The sequence below is a fragment of the Gobio gobio genome (assembly GCF_949357685.1).
Source record: "Gobio gobio genome assembly, chromosome: 3".
NCBI lineage: Eukaryota > Metazoa > Chordata > Actinopteri > Cypriniformes > Gobionidae > Gobio > Gobio gobio.
This window is the reverse complement of record NC_137099.1, coordinates 8532930-8539817: the sequence shown is the minus strand read 5'-3', so window position 1 is coordinate 8539817 and position 6888 is coordinate 8532930.

Here is a 6888-nt window from a genome sequence, read left to right as displayed (position 1 = left end):
ACTATTGTTCAAAAAAATGTTGGTTACACTTTATATTAGGTGTCTAATGTTAACTGCTATGTACTTGCATCATACAAATAAGATAAATGCTGGCGAACGAAAGCGGAGGAGCTTCAGCAACCCGGTGAGTACTGGTGTGTCAATGCCAGTCTTGTGGTCCCTTATTGTGTAAAGGACTTTTATGTTGAAGTGTACTTCTGTTGTTTTTGTTTCTGTGTTCACTTCCTATGTTTAGTTCCTGTTTGTCATCTACACCTGTCCCTCGTCAGCCCCTTGTTAGTCTGTTCGCCTTTGTGTATTTATAATTATACCCCAGTTTTTCTTGTGTACTTTGTCGAATCGTGTTCCTACATTTGGTGCACTCATTCAGTTCCTGGTTCTCTGGTCTTTTGATTTGTTTATGTCTATTTTTGTCAATAAAACTAACTGCATTTGGATCCAGCTGTCCTTTGTTTTTGAGTTCACCATACGTTACAACTGGAATAAGCATTAAGCTAACACGCCCCGTTGATAGTTTGTTTACGCTCTTGTCTCCAGGGTTGTGTTCCATTTCTCTTTTAGACATACACTTGTGAACTTCCCTACGCACTTCCCCTCTGAGGAATCCCGGCCGCCATTTTTAAGTGCCTTCCACTTTGTGAAGTGGACAAGTGAAGTTTATATGGACAGACCCTTGACGCCTCAATTTTGACTGAGGGAGCGAGTCTACTTTTAATGTACATTTCACAATGCAACACGATAGTGATGTCACTGCAGATCATATTTAACCCCTTGCCTGTCACAACCCCCCCTCCATTTTGGCAAGTGGGGCATTTTGACATTTTGACATACCCATATTAAAAAGGCTGCTGCTCACAAGTTACTCTGAATAGACACATAACCAATATATTTCTAGAAAGCCAACACTTGAGAGTTTACAACTGAATACATCAGAATTACTCAGATAGTTATTAATATGGAGATATATAGGCTCAAACATAAAAACTAAAATTTAAAATATTAAATATATATTTTTAAATGTATAAAAATACTATGTGAATGTAGTATAACAACTTATAACCACAACTAAAGTGAAGCCACAAGTGTGGTCATGCTTCATTTCAAATATGAGACTGTTATGTCCAAAACTATGAATTTTAATAAACATTTTCTAAGACCACGTCGGGATTTTTTTAGAGAAGATGCTATCAAATATGTTGTTGGCCTGCAAACACCCATTTGCAGTCTTTTGTCTAATGTCTGGTGAGGAGAACAGCTCAATTAATGCTAAAATGTCCACATTTGACGATCGTTTTACACCTTTGAGTGTATGAGATGTAATCCTCATTATTCTTTCATCATTATTATTTTGTTTGTTTATAGCCTTTATGCTGGCATGAATGGCCCATTAACAGTAAAGTAATCCATTTACAGTAATCCACATATTGTCTGAAGTCTTTCTAAATAAAAAAAATTAAAACAAATAAAACACATCCTTGGAACCTTATGTGAATTATTGTAACAAAATAGACAAAACTCCTGGTCCAACAAGTGCATTAGAGCTACAGTTAGCATTAAGCTACATGACACAATTTAAAAGATTAAAATTACATATTTACTCAAAATGTCACTTTAGACCACCATCTTGTGTTTGTATTAGCTTCCTGTCGCGATATAGCCTAATGGGGATTTCAATCATATGGTGATGTTAAAACGTTATATTTAGCATTTTATATGGAGCTAATCGCTACACCTGCTAGCAGTTATAATGTAGACATCCATTATTGATATAAAATAGCTGAAGAAGGTGAAGTGGAGCTAGTTGATAGATTACATTTTTGCTGTATCCGGTTGGCAAATCAAGGTCTCCAAACACATCTTCCTTTTTTAAGGATGGCTTCATTCCAATTTTTTGTTCTATTCTCAAAGAAATGTTTAACTCCAAGTCTTCCAGAGTCACGGCCAAAGCCGCTTTGAAAGACAGCTGTTCTCCAGCTTCTTTGTTTTCAAGTAGCACTCGGAACCGTCGCAACCCTGCCGTCATTATGTTAAGCCCGCCCACCGACTCTATACACGATGCGATTGGCCTGACTAGAGTTTCGTTTTTCCAGCTCGCAAGCCAACTGAGAGTTGCTAGACGAATTATATTTGCTCTATTGTATGTAGTTGTGCTGTTGCTTGTAGTTTGATTATATGTTCCTATTTTGTTTTTTTTTATTTGACAGTTTAATATAGCTAATAACTTATTTCCTTGAACATAGCACATACTGAACAGTACCTAAACTGTGACCCTAAAATCATGATAAAACCCGAACCGTCATTAAATTGAACCATGACACCCCTAGTACACACACACAAACACACACATCTGGTTCGCTATCTTTTTGGGGACTCTTCATAGACGTAATGATTTTTATACTGCACAAATTTTATATTCTATCCCCTTAGACTAACCCTACCCCAAAACCTACCCATCACACAAAACTTTCTGCATTGTTTTACATTTTCAAAAAAACGAATTCTGTATGATTTATAAGCTTGTTTCCTCATGGGGACCTCATCAAAGAAAAACAACTGCCAATGGGGTAAAATAAACTTAGTTAAATATACAGTACCTGAAAACTAGCCTGAATTGCTTCTGAAGAAAATGCATTTCTTTCAGGGATGTTTGGATATTTTAGGGTGCTTTCTTTCACACTGGCAGTATAGTTAGAAACGGGGCACGGTTCGCATGAAAAATTGGTAATGTGAAAGCTGTCATGCAGACCTGGGTGTGCACCGGGGTACTGATCTCGAGACTACCTGAAGGTGCGCTGGAACTGTGCCGCAATTTGTGTGAATGTGAAAACAACACAGACTCGGGTGCACATTCGTTCAAGATGTAAAATAACCTTAGCCGATGACGATGTATTTAGTTCAATAAAACACATGTAAGGGATGATAGTGTTGATGATTTACAGTGGATACAAGAGAGAGTGAGCCTACAGTGTAATCTCGCATAGTGAAGTCGTGCAATCAGGGCAAATTAATGGCAATCCACTGTCTCCTTAAAAGGGTCTGTTTGCAAGCAGCAGAAAGCTGCCACACATACAGTAAATCAATACTGTAAAATCAATACTGATTAAGAAAATAATTCCAGTACTTCAATACCTCAATTAAAGAAATCAGTTGTACTACTTCAGTTCAATACTTAAATTGCGTTAAATGGTTAGTTCACCCAAAAATGAAAATTCTGTCATTAATTACTCACCCTCATGTCGTTGGACACCTGTAAGACCTCCGTTCATATTTGGAACACAAATGAAGATATTTTAGTTGAAAGCTGATGGCTGAGAAAGGCTTCAGACAGGCCTCCATTGCTCCAACGCAGGTCTTAGGGGTGTCCAACGACATGAAGGTGAGTAATTAATGACAGAATTTTCATTTTTGGGTGAACTAACCCTTTAACTGTGACTGGCACATCCCTGTACCGTCCATACCCAAAACTACGGCCGCTGTTTACTTAACACTAGTGTGATGCAGGACTGTACATCAGGGACTGTATATTTAGAGTACGCACTTGATTGAGAATCAGTATACTGGTGGAACATTCGCAGCGGCAAGGCTCGAAGGTTTGGCACAACTGGATAATCCTTAACAATTTGTCAGAAGTCAGAATTGCTGTGTACAAATTAGCATGAACAAAGACAGATTTGCTTGGAAAGCTACCAGACGTCAGAGTTTCAACTCAGCAGAAAATGAAGGCGCCTTGTCAGCAGGACACGTCTTCATTCTTCAATTCGCTGGTCGCATCTGGACCGACAGAATGCAGAATCGACGTTACAAAACTTTCTCTTGATTTAAAAAACATGGTTATACATATTTAAAGGAGGAAATATGTAAAAATGTGAGTAATATTATCGGCTCTACCCTTCGTAAAAATCATAATAATAATACAGGTTATTAAAAACACAAATGCATACAAAAATAACAAATAATACAAAAACATTTATTTTTTGAATTCACAGTGATCAATGACACTAAACTGTACACTCTATATGTATGCAATTTATTGCACTATATTTTATGCTTAATAATCAATGGTTTTATTTAGTACAGTCATTTCTGATTTGATTATACCATTTGCAATGTTTCATGGGATTAATAGTTATTTCATAAAAATGTTGAGTATGCAGTCTTTTGTGTCCTTCTGTGTAGTATTATCCAATACTTTTGTTGCTGTAGCTGCAATGCAGTAGCCTAATATAGGAGCTGTTCATTTTTAAATGCCTAAAAATGGGAAAAATACCAACGACACTTGAAAAAAAGTGGGTTGTATTTTCTTCCGACCAGGGATATCGAGAGTCTTACATACTTCTAGACTCTGCCAATGTCATAGTTTACATAATGAACACTCAGCTTTACTTTCATGTAAATATAGTTACAAGGCAGATGACGAGTTAATACAGATTACAGGAGCAATCATGTTAAGTCACGCATACAAAAACGTTTAATTCCTTTTGCGGTTGGATGGATTGACTATCACATTGGTAATGGAAGCTCGGTACGGGATCCTGAAGCTTAGAAGCCTCCCTCATCTGTGATTTGCCTGCTCAAAAGCCATGAATCAGACGGTAATCAGTCATTTCACATCAGTGAGACCAGCTTAATTTGCCAAACACATCCCACATATTACAGAATAAATTACAGGGAGAAAGGGAACTCGCACAAATGCACTGCTAAAAGAAAGAAAGTCTTTTTTGGGATGATAATTACTTTTTGCATTCACCCATTATTTTATTTACCATTAAGAGAAAAAAAAAACTCATTGTTGTAAAAGAATGTTTAAATTAAGATTTAAATTGTATTTAAATATAAAATTCTTTGTATTAAAGTACTTTAATACTTTAAAAAAAGAATTTAGTCTTGATAATCTAATAATAATCACCATTGTAATAGGAATAAAATAAAAAGCATAACATATTTTTCAAGCAAAATGCCATTCTAACACTTTAAAGGTGGGGTATGTGATATTTCAAAACTGCTTTAGAAAAGTGTCTCTGGCAGGTACCAAAACAAACTTGTGGCCAATCAGCAGTAAGATGCGTGTGTACTAATGATGGGGAGAAGAGAGCGTTCAGTGCACATCATTATTTAAAAGACACGACACAGGATGGACATTAGCCGAGCGACGAGAGATGGCAGATAAAAAAACAAAAGTGGAAAATGTCTGTGGAACAAAAGAAGGCTTACGATCAGGTTAGAAGTAGGACCCGTGTAAATATCGGATCAGCTTTCCAGTGCTGTAGAGAACTCAAGGAGCGCTAAGGCCTTCAATCGGACACCAAGGTTGCTTTATTTCTTCTCGATAGGCAAGCAACATTGGTTTTGTTTCACAGAACTAATATATCATCGCTGCCCGATGAAACTCACGTATGTCCAAAACGGTTACTTTTCAGGAAGTGTAAAAAACATTGTATTTCAAAAGCAGTTGAATGTAGCGTTGTCATACTTGGTACGGCATCTTTACATGTAACCATATTCTTGCCAGTGTAATGATATAATTCACATTTGACCAAAATTGAGTTTAAATGGACATACGTGCATATTTTACAGTAACAGTGGTCGATACACGTTCTTCCGATCATTAATTAGAATGGCCAAGTCGCGTTTCATATTGACAGAGGAATACGTGCTGGACATTCTCAGCCTCTGGCAAGCGGTGATAGCAGTATGAGTGAGGCATGTTCTAGTGACAGTAGCATTACAGGCTATAATTTGATCAGTTTGACTAAGAAAAAAAAAGTTTGAATCTTATCAATGAGACCGAGTTTATTTACATACTAGCAAGCAAACTAACCTGTGAAGAACTAGATTAGAACTAAACTGTGGAGAGCTTCAATGTCGTACGTTCGGCTATCCAGTGCTGAGCTTCGATGAAACTTCACGAGACCGGCGAGATGCTTCCACAGGGCGGGAGATACGCGGCGTGATTGACAGCTTTGACACCAAATGGATATATGTGAAAATCAGGTGACATGATTTCACAACTTTTCATTGGCCATTTAGATATGTGAAGCATACTGTATACGGAAATGAACCTGGACATTCAATCCGGTGAAAAATCTCAAAATCGGCAAAATGGACATACGTGGTTTTCATCGGACAGCGACGATATGCTGGCTTTTGCTTGAATATGCATGTGTGTCATGTTTGCTTGTTTGTCCATTTGCAATTGAATCGTCGCTCACTTCAGCGATGATAATTACCCATTCATTTCCAGTGTTGGGCTACTAGTTTAACAAAATTTTTCAGTAGTGTGGCTGTTTTCTGAATCAAATATCTTTTCAGTAGCGAATCTCTTTTGTTGATCTAGTACAGTAGCGTCAATAAAAGCTACATATTCCCAAGCATTTCTGAAGATCAAGCTCATATTGGAAATACAACTGCAGTTAAAGTCACGGGCATACTTCACTTTCAGTTCCGCTCTGTCTCGCGCACAGATGCGTGTGTGAGCCTTTGAAAGTATTAATTTGGCCGTGAGCGCGTAAAGACGGCTTTTTTTGTGACATGTTGGTACTGTTCGGGGCAGCGCTCTTAATTCTTTTGCTACTGTACTTTGAGCTGAGTTGTTTTAAATGAACTTACAGTTTGTCCTGCTAATGTGCCCAAGTCTAAATTGAGCATAAACATGCACTCTGGACAACCGGGCTCTGTAGCCTACCATGATTGTAGTTTAACAAACTCAGGGTTACAGGATTAGTTTCGAGTTGACAAAACTAAACCAATCTATTCAGGCTTTGTTGGTTCCATGATGCTGATCAGAGGTGTGTCACTTTGCTCACAGCTGATTGGTCCAATTTCAGTTTGAGGTCTCTTATCCAGAACATAACCTGCCCTGGAGCAGGTTAGCCATGGAGCGTATGTTAC